This window comes from Cricetulus griseus (genome assembly GCF_003668045.3).
Source record: "Cricetulus griseus strain 17A/GY chromosome 1 unlocalized genomic scaffold, alternate assembly CriGri-PICRH-1.0 chr1_0, whole genome shotgun sequence".
NCBI classification, from domain to species: Eukaryota; Metazoa; Chordata; class Mammalia; order Rodentia; family Cricetidae; genus Cricetulus; species Cricetulus griseus.
The window spans coordinates 144,373,780-144,391,415 of record NW_023276806.1 but is presented as its reverse complement, the minus strand read 5'-3'; the positions used below and the strand labels follow the sequence as shown (position 1 = coordinate 144,391,415).

At 41.9% G+C, this 17,636-nt stretch overlaps 1 protein-coding gene across 6 annotated transcripts in view; it reads left to right on the top strand.

The window, feature by feature from the left end:
• Positions 1-1,195: 1,195 nt before the first annotated feature.
• Osbpl8 (oxysterol binding protein like 8) overlaps positions 1,196-17,636 on the top strand; it is a 121,828-nt gene continuing 105,387 nt past the window's right edge. For 5 of the 6 annotated variants that reach the window (XM_027392429.2, XM_027392428.2, XM_027392426.2 and 2 more), the window contains exon 1: positions 1,196-1,575. The gene's annotated coding sequence lies outside the window, so the exon portion shown is untranslated. The remainder of the gene's footprint in view (positions 1,576-17,636) is intronic. The other variant, XM_027392430.2, reaches the window with a different exon arrangement.

Sequence of the window (17,636 nt, the reverse complement as noted above, 5' to 3'; positions counted from 1 at the left end):
TCATCTTGAATCAGATCTGAACGATCAGTGGCCTGGCATCACTGAATTGGGCAGTAAGTTGCTTGTTCCTTGGGCAGCATAATGAATGGCCAGTCAAGTCTGTAAATTTTTTTAGAGCTGCTATGAAACAGATCAATAGCAGACCCAACTCTGTGGCCCGACTTTGAAGTGTCCAGGTGATCTGAATATTATCTGATTTCTTGTCAAGAAATGTTAATGGGAGTTGTGTAAATTTAAAACAAAACAACAACAAAAAACCAGTTCTGAAGTACAAGGGAAAGCAAGTCAGGAATTAAATTTTTATCACAGAAAACTGTCTTGTAAGCGGGCCTGAGTGTTACCTCTTTTTGTTCTTCTGTAATGTAACTTTCTTTCCTCCAGTGATGAGCTCATTCTCTCATCAACAGTGTGGAGTTGTTCCTGGGGTCATGGTTAAAAAAGCCAAATATGAAGTGTAAGACTTGAGATTTTTAAAAATAAATTATTAGGTGTTATTCTCGAATTGAGAGGTATTGCCAAATTGCCACGTATTTGTTTAAACTGTCACCAACCTCACTGTAAAACTTAATGACTGTAAAAGCTGGCACGAGGATCCTGCACATGACTAGAAACAAAAAATAAAAAATAGCCTGCTAGGCTATTTTCATCCCAGCCTGACTGAAATGCATGTTTCAAACCTTTTCAGAGGAACACAGCAAATGAGACACCGCAGTGAATGTTCTATTGCAAACAGGAAGCAGCAGTTCTCAAATGCTTTTCAAGCCACAATAATTTCCACTTGAAGCCTCCTCTAGTCCAGCTGGGCTGGATCTCCACCGAGCAGGAAGGAGGTCGGGGGGCGGGTCCTGCTCAGCTCAGGTGAGGCAGGCCGGGTTCCGACCTTTCCCAAGGCCTCACCTCAGAGGACCAGCGGACACCGGTCCCTCGAGCTCAGGGCCTCCCGGGGGGAACCCGGGGCGCGCGGAGGCGAGGTGACCGCGACAGCTCGCCAACCCAACTAGAGCTGGGCGGTTGCCTAGGCGCGGGGAGCCCGAGCTGCAGAAGATACCCAGGACCGCCCCCTTGCGGTGTCACGTGACGGGAAGGAGGCGTGGTCGCGATCCTGGGTTGGAGCGGGGCCGGGAGGGGGCGGGGCCGGGAATGTGAAGGCTCGTGGCAGCTCGCGGCGCCTGGAGAGGCGGCGTCAAGGCGGATGACAGCATTCGGCTGCGACGCGCTCCCAGCTGGGCGGCGGTGGTAGCGGCAGCGGCAGCGGCAGCCCGAGCGGCAGCGGCAGCGGCACGGCAGCGGCGTTCGACTTGGCCGCCGCCGGGAGCGGCCAGTGGTAGGGAAGGGAAGGGGGGCCCGCCCTACCCCGCGGGGCCGTGGGGCCCGAGTTCCCGCGCCGCTCGGGGCCGAGCCCCCGCCGCAGCTAGACTGCGCCCTCCGCCGGGACTGGCTCGCAGTTGCCTCCGACGACCGCCACCGAGAGAAGTTGAGGGGTCCCACCCGACACTAGGACTCCGGACTCGGGGGTCACCGTGATCCCGCGGAAGCCTGCTCCCGGCGAGCCGCCGCCTCAGGAGCTCCGCATCGGTGAGTGGTGCTTGTCCCCGGAGTTGAGTTGGGGGGCAGCGGAGTCGTGCCTTTGGGGCGACTGGACTCCCTCAGCTCCGCGTTCCGAGCTCGGGCTGTGGGCACTCCCGGACACCCCGCGCCGCGAGTTCCTCTCCAGCTCCTTTGTCCGCTTTGGAAGGGAGATTGGCGAGGCTGGCGGGGGTGGCGTGTTTTTGGGGCCCACGGTAGGTGCGTCTGCAGCGGCACAAAGCCCAGCGGGGACCTGGGATGGGGGCGGGGGCGGCTCGGCGTTCTGGGTCCCGAGTGTCTGCCCCTCCCGAAGTTTGACAGGGCGATGGCAGGGCTCGCCGGAAGCCCCCCGGCGCGGGGGAAGACCTGGCGCTTTGTCACTCGAGGCGGTTTAAGGCAAGGCTTGGGGTTTTCCTGTGACAGCCCCGAAGAGGCTGTGCCGCGCTCTGCAGACCGCACCCGCCTTTGCAGAGTGTGTCGCGGTGTTCCCTCAACCTCACCTCTGGTGGCCTTCTTGCTACACAGGAGAAAAGGCGGGGTCTCCATTGCACTTTTTTTTTTCCCCCTTGTTTTGTTTGCTGCTACGCTGTGGAAAGTGCAATCAGGTGCCAGGGAGTTTGATAGGAAGCTTTTGGTTCATTGAGCAACCCATTCAAGACCGGCTGATGCGAAGCAACAGTAGATGCAGATTTTCCATTCACTAAAGTCATTTAACACTTATTTATGAGCGACATCTGCGTTGTGAAACATAACCTAATTTCATTTTAACTAAATGCTGTCTGAAATAAGTAACTTAGGTTACTCTCTAGACAGATGGCAAAACTTATCTGACTGGTGATATGAGCATATCTGCTCTAAATAACTTAATGAAGTTTTTGCCTTTTTGCTGCTGGAAGACTTACGTAACATTTAGTAGTGTTAGAATATCTTGGATATAGCAGGGCTTTTTTTTTTTTTTAAAGTAATTTCACTGTAAGCATCCCCAAATTAGTGCAACTTAAGGTCTTTTAATATAACCATTTAAAACAGTTTCTGCCTCTTGATGGATTCCAGAGAGCAATCGAGTAGCAGGTAAATTGCTTGTTACGTTTTACCCCCCCTTAGGGTTTCATCTAAATTTGATCATGCGGAGAGACTGAGATCAGTTGTTGTGCTTGCTAGAACCTGTTTTGCAGTGAGATTCTTAAGATGCTAGTTTTATAAAACAGGTTGAGGAAGGAAGGGAAAGGCCATGCAATCTGAAATGCACTCTATTAAAAGTACAACCAATTTCAAGTATGTTACTTTTTCTTTTGGTAGCAAGTTTGTAGAATGACTAGTGTGCTTGTTCAAAGTGCTAGTAAAGGGAATAGATGAAACTTAAGACCTACCTAAAGGTCTTTAATTATGGAGATTAAGTTGTTGAGGTCAAATTCCATGTGAACAGTTTGAGCCACAAAGATCAACACAGGTGCCTAGAAATGCCCATTTAATTAAAACTGGGCATGGTTTACTTCTTTCATTGAATTGTGGTCATTACTGAATGTCATCTGTTTGAATTTTTTTTTATTTCAATTTTGTTTTCTGTTTGCTTTTGTTTTCTGAGAGAGGGTTTTACTGTGTTGCTTAGCTGGCCATGGTATTCATTATGTAGCTAAGGCTGGCCTTGGAACTTGGCAAAATCCTCCTGCCTCAGCATCCTGTCATGTGTATTCTTCTGTTGCCTGGCTTTTGTTACATTCTTGAAGCAAGTGAATTTTTAACACAGTCATAGGACTTAAATTTTTGGTAAAATATCTAAAATTTTCTATCTTTTTTTATAAAATATAAATTTAGATATATTTAGAAAAATTCAAAAAATTTGAATTCCTTTTTGAATTGAGAGTTAAAAATATACTTTGGAGATAGCTATGCAGTCTTTTGAGATGAAGTTCTCTTTCAGCTTGCTTTTAAAAAAATTGATACAATTGTGAATTTATAAAATGTGCCATTACACAAAAGATAAATTGCAAGATATTATCTAAACATTGTATGATCTTAGTATGTTTCAATTACAAATCCATCAGCAATAAATAACTTAGGCAAAGAATTTGTAGATGTTTTGAAATAATTATTTTTGAAAACTTTTGCCCTTATATCAATACTTGAAGTGTTATATTGTGATATTTGTATTATATACAAAGTTGAAAACATGAATAACAACAGCCTTTGAAAACCAGGCAACCAAAAGTAGAGGATAATATCATAACTTATTCTTATAGATATGATCTACAAATGGAACATAAATACAGCGTAGGGCTACTGAGTTGCAGGGTGTGGTGGTGGCTGGTGATCCTGCACTCGAGAGATAGAGGGAGGAGGGTTTCCGAGAGCTAGCCTTGAGATCATGTCTCAACAAAACCCAAACCTACCAAACAAAAACCCCACAAACCTCTGAGAAACTTTTAGTGTAGGTGGCTGAATGCAAGGAGCTCCCCAGAAGTACTTAATTGGAGCAATTGTGGTTTGAAGTCGTTGTCTTGTGGATGGCACCATGGGTAAATATATGGACTAATGTGTGTAGTTCTCATGTCAGCATATAAGAACCACATCAGAGATATAAGACTTACCCTTCTATCTCAGTCTGTACTACATCCCATCACAAAAGTACTTTCCTACAAAAGTACAAAATCACATATGAATCTAGAAGACATAATAATAGGGATCTTTCTCCCTAAAACATGTTGTGAGTCATACAGGATAAGAAGTCCTTAATCTGGAACTCCATACTCCCAGGCCTTACTCTAAATAAATTTACCTTTGTCATCGTTCTAGGTGATGCAAACTTTCCAAAATAGCAGCAGTCCATGTTATCAGTTATTGTAAGAATAAAAACGTAGTTCCAGATACTTGACTGGAGAACAAGTGGAGTGTGTAATAGTGTCATTTGAAGTAGATACAAGAAGTGAGATGACAAAGGGAACAAGTCATTTAATCTGGAGAAGGGGATTTTTATGTCATCCTTTGGTGTAGCTTGTGTATCTGAAGGTATCCTGGTATCTGAAGAGGGTGAGACATAATGAATCAAAACGGGACCTGGTGGTGCAGGCCTGTAATCCCAGCTACTTGGGAGTCTGAGACAAGAGGATCACAAGGTCAAAGCCAACTTGATTTTCAGAGTGAGTTCATGATCTGCCAGAGCATGCTGACATGATGGTTTAGCTGGTAAAAGCATTTGCTACCAAGCCTGATAACCTGATTTGAGTTTGATCTCTGGTGGAGGAGACTAACACCTTTCTTAAGTTGTCTTCTGGTCACTATGCACAAACGTAGTTCTGTGACACAAGAACTATCCATCCCTATAAATTAATAAATAAACTTAAAACAAGAGAGACTGGCCTTGGCAACTTAGTTAAAAGAGAGAACCAGGCGGTGGTGTCACGTGCTTTAATCTGGAGGCAGAGGCAGGCAGATCTCTGAGTTTGAGGCCAGCCTGGTCTACAGAGTGAGTTTCAAGACAGCCAGGGCTACACAGAAAAACCCTGTCTGAAGAAGTCCCCCCTGAAAAAGGGAATGGATGTAGACTAGTCAAAAAACAAAACAAAACAAACTGTAACAACCCACAAACCACTAAATGTCACAATAATCACCATGTTTTTGTTTTGTTTTTCCTGTTGCAAATGGTTACTTCTCCCAAGATTTTTAAAAAATGAGCACATTTTTAAAAAGTGAAAATACAGAATACTTAAGTTTTTAGGAATGGCAGTCTTACAGTTAGAGCAAGGAAGCAGAACTGGATATCAGAAATTTTAGAGGGAAGTTTGGTTACATCTTAAACAAGTAATGTGTCCCTGAGCAAAATCCTGGGCCTCGGCTTTCTCATTTGTAAAGTGGGATAATATTCTTACTTTACATCAGTGGTTCTCAACCTTTTATAGAAAAGTTCCTCTTGTTGTGGTGACCCCGACCATAAAATTATTTTCTTTGCTACTCCATACCTGTAAGTTTGCTGCTGTTATGAATTGTAATGTAAATATCTGATATGTAGGGTATCTGATATGCTACCATTATGAAAGGGTATTGGACCGTCTTGCATGATGGTTGGGAACATGAAATTGCATGTGTTTTCAATTGCCTACATTAATATCTAGCATGTGGAGAAATTTCAACAGTTATAAAATTATGTAAAATACTTTCTTTGCCTCTACACCTTTAAATACTATTTTGGCTCATGTATCATTAATTTGAACTTAGGGCCTTGCACATATTAGGTAAGTGCTCTATCACTGGACTATTATTAGTGAGCTAACAAGGCTGTTTATCCCAAGTTCTCATACTTGACTTGCCTAGTTGACTAATGGTAATATTTATCTTTTTAGATCAATAATTTGTGCTTTTTCTGTCTGTCCTTCTTCCCTCAAGTCTTTGTAGTGAAATGCAACATTGAATTCCTGATCCTCCAGTCTAGTGCTGCTATTATAGGTGTTCCCCACCATGTCCCACTGGTAGTTTTGAGTGAAAATGTTTTCTGATAGAAGTGAATCTTAATTGTATTATTGTCTCTTGTCATAGATTACAAGGAATGCTAGATTCCTCAGAATTGTAAAGCTTTAACTAAGGGATATGAGTGGCAGAAAATCTGACCCTGTAAAAATTTTAAAAATATATATTGTTTAATTATGTGTGTCAGTGTGGGTATGTGCATATGAGTGCAGGTGCCCATGGAGACCAGAAGATGGCACCTATCCCCTGGGCCTGGAGTTTGTAGGCTGTAGTGTGTCACTTGATATCAGTGTTGTAAACCAAACTTGGATCCTCTGGAAGAACAGCAAGTGCTATTAACTGCTGAGCCATCCCTCCAGCCCCTAGACTTTGTCTTATGAGAAGTTATCTTTTTCACCATACTCTTCTGTCCATTGTTTTGAAAAACAAAAAACAAAGAGTTTTCAAGTTACTATAACATTTACCTAAAAATTCTCTATTTTTAATAATATGTGAATGTAAACCATGAAGATGTTTACTTTTTGTTTTATTCTACAATTCAGTAGTTTTTGAGTTAATAGGCTTCTACAATGTTTCTCTCTGTGTGTGCTTGTGTGTATGAGCATTTTGTATGTACTCATGCTTGCATGCCAGTGTTGTGCTTGCTGAGTAGGCTAGACTGGCTAGCTGGCTGACGAGCTTCAGGTATGTACCAAATTCTGCTTCCCTAGCATTGGGAATGTTGACCACTGTCTAGCTTTTTTCCTGTGGTCTGGAGACTGAACTCATGTCCTTGTTTGTAAGCCCTTCAATGACCACACTATTTCCCAAGCTAGACTTCGCAGCATTTCTTAGCTAAGCTTTTTGCTCTGATACCTATTTGTTCTTTATGAATCTCAGAAATACATTATACTGGGGCTAGAGAGATGGCTCAGCTGTTGAGTACTGGCTGCTCTTCCATAAGTCCTGAGTCAATTCCCAGCAACCACATGGTGGCTCACAACCATCTACAATAGGATCTGATGCCCTCTTCTGGCATGCAGGCATACATACAGAGCACTCATACATAAAATATAAGTAAATAAACTTAAAGTTTCATTATATTTTGTGAATTCTTTGTATTTTTCATGATCTGTGGTGCTTGTGATAATAATAGCTAATATGCATTGACTCCTAGCTATGAACTCCTAAATGTTCTTGACACATACCATGTTAAATCTTCACAAGGACCACTGCCCCTCCCAAACTGGGTTAGTCTTCTTTTTTAAATAAAAGAGACTGAGAGGTTGAGCTGTAGGTAGTGGAGCCCACCAGAAATCTTAAACTTGAGGTTTAACCTGACAGTGGACTCTGTCCTGCATCTTGTAGTGCTTGTTGCATTTATTTCTCCTGACTGTCACTAAGGGAACTTGATTTTTGGCTGCCAATCATTTGTATATTAGCAGTAGTTTATAAAATTTCATTGTGGCTTGCATAGAAACCCAGGCCTGTGTAAGTTACAGGATGTCTGGTGGGAGTGTGTATGGCACCTCCAGGGAGAGAGGGGCTTGGTGTAACCAGTATTTTGGAGCAGGAATGATGAGGTGGGAAGCTGCTGATAGGGTTTGGATACACTGTTCAAGTGAGAATAGGGTAAGAACCTCCAGAAACTAGGTGTGCTAAGTGTGTAATTTTGTGTATTGTGGCTCTCTTGCCACTTAAGATGAGCAATGCAGATGTAAAGAAAATAACAGTGTGCATCCTAGTGTGGCTTTTATAATAGTATCATGTGGGTTCTCTCATTATCATTGCTTTAGAAATACAGAGAAGCAGGACAGCATCAGCTTGGTGCCAGACTAAGTTCAGAACTACCTACTGTCTCTACACTAACCAGGGTGACCACGTGGGGGTGGTGGTGGTGGTGGATGGGGGGTGGGGGGGGAGAAGATGCACATTTAGGCTGAATTGATAGGCTGAAAGGGAACTGTGTAGAGAGGCCAGGGACAGCACCCTGAGAATTAGTTTCTCATGGTTCTTCCTTAGTAGAAAAGATGTAGGAATTTTTTGCTAGAAAGTAAATAGAAATTAGCAGTAGGAGCCAGCAAGCTTGTCCTGAGGCTGCTGTTAGGAAGGAGCAGACCTTGCTGGAGAGGGGTAGGAAGGGCAGCTTACCACAGTCTTCCTCCCTGTCTTCTAGTGAATGTGGTGGGGATGATGTGTTGTCACTGCAGGATTGGAATGACAGGAAAGTAGGCATTATTTCTTTACTTTTTCTTCCAGTTAAAAACCCGAGTCCAGAGGCTAGAGGTCTTATGGGGTAGTAGACCTAGGCTGGAAGGATGTAGTGTCCCTAAATTAGCAGGTAAAGTGCACACAAGGTCCACCTGCTTAGTTAGCTAGCTCGTGCTTGCATAAGCACGAGGTCCTGAGTTCAATTACAGGTGAATGCCTGGGGCTCACTGGCCAGCTAGCCTAGCCTAATCAGTGAGCCTCAGTGCTCAGATAGACTACCTCAGAAAAACTAGATGAATAGTGCAAGAAGAACACCCAACCAAGGTTGTATTTGGTCTCCACACACACAAGTTGTCCATGTACTCCTGAACACACACCTGTACTTGCATACACACCTGTGACCCCCTCCCCGCAACGCACCTACTAAGTAAACAAACTGGTTCCAAATGGAAGAAAGCTGTGCACCAAACAGGAACACACGACAATAGACTGTAATTTTGATTGTGGGAAGCTACTGAAAATTTGGGGTTAGGTAGCTAATGCTGTAACAGCTGTAAGCCATCGAATAGATGACATGTTTGAGATTCTAAGAATATCTGTAAGAAGGGTGGCTCTGAGATGATGCTGTTACATCATACAGATAGCATATACCATGGACTCTATGAGGGTCAGTGGCTAGACATGAAAGGCCTGTAAAGATCCAGAGGGTAGTCCTTGAGTCTGTATTTAGATGAATCCCGCCTATCTCCACACCCGTCAAAGCTTTGTCTTGTATGCAGACATTCCCATGAGAACTAGGAAGAGAGAAAAAGTAAAAACTAGAAGAGTTTCTTAAAGCAGAATTTCTCAACTTGGCACACAGTATTTTAGCTGGGTAAATTTTTGGTTGTGAGTTCCAGTGCCTTGGAAAAATGGATAACCCCATCCCTGCACCCACTAGATTCCAGGAGTACTTCTTTTACTTGTAACAGCTGGAAAATATTTCAAGTCATTGCTAAATGTCCCCTGGGGGAAGTAGGTCACTTGCAATAGAGGATCAGTGCCTTAAAGACAGAATGAACCTGAAGGAAAAAGACACTCTCTGCTATATAGAATCACACTCTTTAGTTACAGAACTTTTCCTTCTATTAGGGAATGGATGAGGGTTCATGGAGGGGTTTATGTATATGGAATGAAGGAAAGCCATGCTGTTTTGTAAAGATCTTAGTTTCTGCCGGCGTTTTGTCCATTTATTTAGCTTTTCCTTTTGAGACAAGCTCTCACTATGTGGCTATGGCTGATCTGGAACTAATTGGCTGGTATGGTCCTTCTGTTTCTCAAATGCTGGGTTATAGCTGTGTACCACCGTGTCTAACTTCTGTTCAATCTTGACCCATTCTGAATTCTATCAACTTCATGTATAAAATCTCCTCCAACCCCATGATGCTGGGAATTGAATCTAGGGCTTTGCATACTTTAGGCAAGAGCTCTACCAGTTAACTGTCAGCTCAGGTAAAGACTTATAAAACATTTTCATTTTTCCCCTTCCTTTCTCTTCCTAAGATTATGGAAGGAAATATATTCCTTATATTTCCTATATAAACACATTTTCCACTATGTACTCTAGCTCTTCATCACCTCCTGAGGTTGTTTATAAACGATAAAAGCAAGTAATATTGATACTGTGACTATGTAAATATTATTTAAGACTGGGTCAGGTAGTAGCCCACACTTTGTTTGAATTCACTTTACAGCTGAGTATGATGGGGCGCTTTTGTAAGAATATGTTAGAATCTAGCTGTTGCTCACAGATCCCAATAGGTAGGTACCCTACTGAGACATTGTGAGTGGCTAGCCAACAGACGCCCAGGTGCTAGGATCTTTTACCTGGGGAAATGAGTTTCATCCAAGGAGGGGGTTCTTTGGGTGGTGACATATCCTGTATCCAACTCCTTTCCCTGCCTCTTGCCTGGGAATTAAAGAGCCTGGCTATAGACTTGTGTTTTGAAACCACTCCATCCTCAGAAAGGTAGAATATGAACTTGTTCTACACACTTGACATTGTAGTCTGAATCGTAGGCCTTTCCCAACTTTATGAAATGCCTGTCTACTGGTATTTGGTAATGTTCTGCGATTGTTTTCCTGCTTGCTTGTTGGGCTTTCTTAGAATGAGCCTGCTTGTCTTATTTTTACTTTCATACTTGTGATTCTTGTTCTGTCTTTAGGAGCTTCTTTTTGCCTCCACTCCTAGCATTTTCCTGAGGTTAATCAATGCATTTCCTTTTCTATTTATGTTGTACTAGCATTATCTCATGGTCAGTTTTTGCTCTTGTAATTATTCTTTTTCATGCTTAGTTTTTCCCAAATGCTTGGTGATTGTTGGTTGACCTAGAGTTTGCAAGGTTTGAGCATCCTTCCCTCCTACCGTGTTTGAACTATTCTGTGTTAGTTTTCTTGTGAGTAGGAATTCTGGATGGAATATTTGAGAGCAGGTCAGCGGAGTGTGTCCTTTGGCTGGCTTTGTTTTAGGTTGAAAGGGAGGTAGCTATTTAGTAGGGCCATAAGCCTTTTAAATGCCAGACAATTTTACTTGGTGTTGTCATTCCTGCCTAACTTTCATTTTCTCTTTGGAGAAAAGATGTAGGAATTAAAGAAAGTAAAAAAAAACCATAGGCACAGTGAGTAGAGTGGTTTCCACAGGTGTGAAGTGCTGGGTTTTATCCCCAGGACCTCCAAAACCCAAACACAGCCCACAGGAATAGAGTTGCCGTTTCTGAGGGAATAGTGCTTGGAACCCAGAGATTTGAGAGCTTGGTTGCTTGACGCATTCAGTATGTTAACTAGTAAGCTATTGCTTATTGATTATTTTGGAGTACTTCAAAACTACTACTTATGATAGTAGTTTTTTCAGACTTCTCAACTGAAATGAATCATTTTGTGATTTTAATTAAATACAGAAGATACATTCTTGCCAGAAAAATTCACTTAGGTCAGATGATATGACCAGTGGCTAAAAGTGCCTGCTGTGCAAGTCTGACCCCTTGAGTTTGATCCCTAGAGAACAGACAGCAAAAGGAGATACATGACGAATATACTGTGACATGTCTTCTCCATCCTCCCTTCCCAGCATCACATACACAATTGTAATAAAATAATTCTCTAAAAGTTTTCTATCCTTGAGGTTGATCAGAATTTCTTTTAGGAATAGATTTTGAGTAAAACAGTCATCTCCACCATTGCTGAATATTGGTAGTTATTCATAATTTGAATAGTAAAAGTTGTGTTCTTTTAATAGATCCTTTTTGAGTTGGCATAAAGAAGTGTAATTAAGTATTTTGTTTACTTATATTGTAAATTAAAGATGATGGGTACTTTGGTTGTTTTTGGAGTGGAATATCACTGATAAAATTATATAAGACTATTTTGAATTAGGATTAGATCTTGCACTTTAAGATTTGGTTATTAAAAGATTTCCAACTTAAGTATGGGTATGAAGTTTTACTTGTGGGAAACTGAATAACTCAATAAGTTTATTATAACTGTCATACTTATTGAATGAGAAACACATTTATCTTTTCTAGTTCGTCAAGTCAAAACAAGGTTAATATTTTTCTTAGAAAAAAAGCTTTCAAGAAAACAGAAAAAATATGTAGAAAAAGGTGAGTTTTAACTGTAATTTAAATACTTATCTTTAAAACATTTACTACATAGAACTAAGTTATTAATACGTAGTTTATAGCAACAATTGTGAGCACAATCCTTAAGACTTGAGTTACTCTTTGAGAGAGACCTTTGTGATAGGCCAGAGGAACCTAGCATTTCCATACTGATTTAGAAAACAGACACGTTAGGAAAATAAGAATTCTGCCAGAAGTGTATTATATTTCTAAGTAGATGTGTGACCTTGACAGACCGATTAGTTGCTCTGGTCTCAGTAAGGAAGAACATTGGGAACAGATGGCCTTGAAGATTTTTTGAGGAGGATATTAGAGGTTAGAATCCATATCAGGAAATGTGCTAAACTACATACTCCTTTTAACAATTCTGAAATAAATGATACTGCCATTCTACAAATGGAATTACTTCAGTTTCTATAAACTCCATGTTTAAGTGAAACATTTGGGCATGAGCTGCTAAGGGGGCCTAGTAAGAAGTTGACCTTGACCTGTTTTGTTCTGTGGCCATGTTCTTTGTAGTCTGCAACACGGCTTTCCTGAGCCATGTTCATACATTAGATCATCAAATTTTATTCTTAAAATTTGTTCATTTCATAGTCTGTAATGAGCTTGTTTTATGTTAATAGGAAAATTTTTGAGAAGTCAGATATCAGACCTGTCTATGACTTGTGCCCAAAGTACAAATGTGACCAGCTTTTCAGTAGAACTTATATATAGGATGTGATTAGTGAGTCCAAAGTTATCTTGTATTTACTTCAGTAATAACATTGTTCACAAACATATTTAGGACCCCTACCCCCCAACATAGCCCATGATGGCTTTGAACTTGCCAGTAGCCAAGCCTGGCCACTACTTCCCAAGAATGGGATTGCAGACATATGCCACCATGCCCAGCTGTTTTGACTTTCTCTTAGAGCTTTGACCTTATTAGTTTAACATATATTTTGTATGGCAAATTAGATCTTTTGAGAATAAGTTTGTTTGGAAAAAATAACTCATTCTGAATTAAACCATGATTTCTTAGGAAACAAAATGGGAATTGTTAGTTTTAGTTAAACATAAGCAGTGACTAGAGAAAGAAAACATTCTTGTGTCTCTTATAAGGATGAGAAAAAGAGTCATTTCAAAGTCACTGTGCACTGGCAGCTTGAATAGTCTCTAAAGCAGAATAGTCTGCTGGCATGGTGGTTCCTGCCTCTAATAGAGCATTCTGGAGGCAGAGGGAGGAGTGTTGGGAGTTTGAGGCCAGCCTGGTTACATAAACCCTGTCTGTCTCAGAAAACAAAACAACTAGATGTAGCTACTCTGAAGGGAGAGGACTTTTGTTCTTATCTTATTTTGTGAGCAGGGTCCTATGTACTCCGAGCTGTATAGCCTTGAACTTGTGGTTCTCCTGTCTCCGCTTTCCAGGACCTGAGATTATAGGATTATAAGCCTGTGTTTCCATGCCTTACTGGAGGTAACCTTTATATGGATGTAAATCTTGCCATGTTAGATAAAATATACCCTGGGATAATTTTTGTTTGTTCTGTTTCCTATTTAGGTTAATGCTGATTTGGCACTGAGCTTTAGAAAAATAAGTTGTGAATGAATTCTTTCCATTTTAAAGACTGTCAGATTTTGTAGAACAGTTTGCAGAAGTTTATATGATAATTATTAGTTAAATATAACTAGTGTTATATAATTTTTTTAAATTGTCTGTGGCTTAGTACAGATCCAAGCAGCTACCCCATCTGAGTGTACTTCTTAAAGCAGTCTTACATCTCAATTTCAATTTTTCTTAAGAACTGTAGATAATGGAGGTTGGGGATGTAGTTAAGTTGATGGAGTGGTTGCCAAGTATTCAGGCAACCCTGTCCAGTCCTCAGCACTGTGTAAACCAGGCTGGTGTGTATGCCTGCCTGTGCTCTGGAGATAGGGAGATGAGAAGATGTTCAGAGTCATCTGTGGCAGCATAGCAGGTTGGAGGTTATCTTCAGCTGGCCCAAACTCTATCTCAAAAACTAACAAAAACTAGACAACAACCCTTAGATTTATAGGTTGTATTATCCTTAACTGCATAGCATTTGAATATCAGTGTACTAAGTTCAGGTAATAATAATAAATAGGTATGGTTGCAGAAGAATTTGTGGTATCTTTTTATTTTGTAAAGGTGTTTATTTTCCATTGAAAGCTTCCATTGAGTTTAATGATGTATCTTCATTTCTAAGAATTATAAGAAAATATCTCTAGAGTCTATTTTTGTTTTATATCTGTTTTATCAATTAATTTTGTTAGTGTTTGAGACTAACAGGGATTTGTTTCTGTAACTCAGGATGGAGTACTCTGTGGCACAGGCGGGCACTGGACTACTGCAGCCCTTCTTTCTCCGCCTCTTGATTGCTAGAAACATAGGCACACACCCACCATACCTAGCCTTCTGTTACATTTTCAATAAGTTTCCTTTTGTGGTTCTAAGACCACGAATCAATTTGGGTGCAAACACTGTGCCAGGAGCCGACAGTTCAGTAGGGGTTAGGTGGATATTTGCTCTGTGTGTGTAGGAGGGGAGGAATGCTGGTAAACTACTAATCCTACAGCTGAAACTACAGCTCACTTTGCAGTCTCCATTGTGGAAATTCGTAATAGCAAGGAGTCTAGGATGCTCTAAGGATTTGCTGACCTCTAGGGAATGAGAGGATCCAAAGAAGTTGATATGAATTGAAGGAAAAAGGAATGTTTCTATCAGGGCATCTTGTTTAATGACTCTGAGAAAGCAAGGGACTCCACCTTTGCTGGGAACTGAAAGGATTCACAGTACCTGGGGGGAAATGTGTAAAGAAGATCGGGTAGTAGTGTGGTAATCCTGGGGGAAAGGATTGGATCCTCTGAGGCATGAGAGGATATAAGAGTTAGAGTTCTGCCAGCTTCCAGACTCCTAGCTCCTGGGCTCCAAGGCAGGATATCAAATTGCCCAATGGATCAGGTTGTTCTCAAACTTTGCATGTAGCCAAGGATGACTTTGACTTGTGTGTGTGTGTGTGTGTGTGTGTGTGTGTGTGTGTGTGTGTGTGTGTGTGTCTCAAGGTGTCACTGTGTAGCCCTGGCTGGTCTAAAACTTGGTATGTAGATCAGGTTCCCCTAGAAGTCACAGAGATCAACCTGCCTGCCTCTGACTCCAAAGTGTGGTGTTTTAAGGTGTGTACCCCTGTCCCTGACTACCTTGAACTTTTGATGGTCTTGCCTCTGACTCCTAAGTGATGACATTACAAATTTGTATTACTACACCCAATTTAAGAGCTATGATTTCTGTGTTAAGATTTCTTGAGTTCACAAGCCCATATTCTTGTTCTACCTGTAAACTGCCTCAGTATGGAGCTGCTGTGTTACTAGGGTCCATGCTGGGCAGACCCTTGGCTGTTTATGGATGAGCGTCTGTTCAGGGACCCAGCATATCCTGTAGCTTGCTGTGCCTGGAGGAGTACTACATGCCTTGCGTGTCATGTCCCAGTGTGAACAGCAAGATATGCACGCGTGGAAGATGCTGGCACACTGATATTGGAGGTACATGAGGAGCAGTGCTGTGAGGAGGAAGACTTCCCCCAGCCATAAACTACTTGGATTGTTCCCTCCCTGCATCCCTGCTGTGAAGTCAGTCACAGATCACTGGTACAGTCTGCCTGTTGCTGTCCTCTAAGTTGCTCAAGACCACATATCTACACAGACCCAGCAGTATCTCCCTGTCAGTTGTGGGGTGCCAGGTGCAGGTTTCAGGGAAGGAAGCTCAAGTAGGAGCTAGCTATTGCGATAGCATCTGATTTCCTGGCCCTATTTGTAAACTGACTCTGTCCAGTGGTTGACAGGGCTTGGTCTAAAAGCACACCCAGACCTTTATGGCCCTCTTCGCTACTGATTACTCCTTTACTATGCATTGGCTATCCATGGTTGCAGTAGGCTGCATTGGAACTGCATTGCAAGGCCTGGGTGCTTGCTCAATATCTGGGAACAAGTTCATAGACACTGAAGTGGACTGCTCTGGACTTGTCAAGAGGAGATTGAAGCTACATTCAGGGAGAGTCTGAGGGATCTGCCTAGATTATCCTACTCCAGTGCCCAAAGCCCCCCACAACTCCAGGAGCTAGGGATTCATTCACACCAGCATTCCCACAGACATGACAACCATCCAGCAGTAGACCCGGACATGGTCCCTCTAGTGGTCACCAAGTAGAGGAGGGGACACTGCCACCTGCTCCCTGCCTTTAGGAAGAATCTACATCACATCTGAAGCCTGGGTGGAATTCCTCTATCCCTCATAAACCGCAAGAGGTCTTGCTTATTGCCACAATGTACACTGTGGGTCTGGTTAGCCATATGGGTATCTTTATGGCTAGTCAAGTTCTACCTCATCTGATCAGCTTGGCTCTTCCATCTTTAGTTAGGGCTAGGTCACATTGGTCAGACAATAAAAATAGGTAAAATCCATGCACTAACATTCCTTTTTGAATCTCTCTCTGTTTGGAACTCTAATTTTCTCAATTTCCAGAATGCTCCAGTGCGTTTCAAAGGCCCTTCCTAAGGTTATTATTTATAGCAGGCTCCTCCAGGTTTCTTGATAGACGTGTATGAGGGGAACCAACCTAGATGGCTCCTTTAGCGTACCTTAAAAGCCCTGTGCAATCCATGCTGTCAGAGGGTGAATGGAGAGTGCCAACTCTTGGAAGTTGACCTTGGACCTTCCGCATTTGTGATGTCTTCTACTAGAGTAAATAAATAACATTTAAAGGTAGAAATAAGAAAACAAGAAGGTGGAGGAAATCGCCTCAGAGTGTGGTGAAATGGGAAAGTACTTTCCTAACATGGGCAAGGCCTTGGTTTTGACATTTTGTTATGTGATCAGAAAACAGACCCACAGGTTGAGAACTGTTGGACTAAGACGGTAAGTGTGTAATACTATTTTCCTGTTGTGCCTACTAATTCTAAAGTCCGTAATTTACTCATTGAAGTGAGCTCGTTCATCATTGTCTTTACCAGCCTTCAAGGTATGGCATAACATAAATAATATTTGCACTTACAGAGGCCATTAGGTACGGATGTGTGGCCTGCTAAAAATACTCTTTTAAACATGAGTGAAGCCAATCAAATAGGCCATGGTGATGCAGGCCTGTAATCCCCAGCACCAGGGAGAGGGAAACAGGAAGATCAAGAATTCAAGATCTTCATCAGCTTTGTGGAACCTGTCTCAAAACAAAACAGAACCCAAAACAAAACACTTGAATAATTGGTATACACTTAAAATAATTTTTAGTTTATAAAATATGCTTAAATATATTCTATAGTTCAAACCTTTCTTTAACCTGTTAGAATAATTCTAATAAAGATTATGCTATCATTTATTTATCTATTTATTTATTTTTGTTTTTTCAAGTCAGGGTTTCTCCATGTAGCCCTGACTGCCCTGGAACTCAATTTGTAGACCAGGCTGGTCTCGAACTCACAGGGATACACCTGCCTCTGCTTCCCGAGTGCTGGACTCTTGCATATGTGGCTGTGGATTGTTGAAGTTGTGATAGTCAAAAGGGAAAGCCACTTTTAAAAATTACTGTATTTTGTTCTTGAGACTGTCTCACTCTGTATCTCAGGCTAGCTTTGAAGTAAAACAGTTTTCCTGCCTTAGCCTCCCTAATGTCACTACACTCAGCTGGGAAGGCCACATTTAATGTGAAGACCAGTTGAGGCCATGTCAGTGTCAGTGCTGGTTATAAAGTAATATCCTGAAGTGGTGAG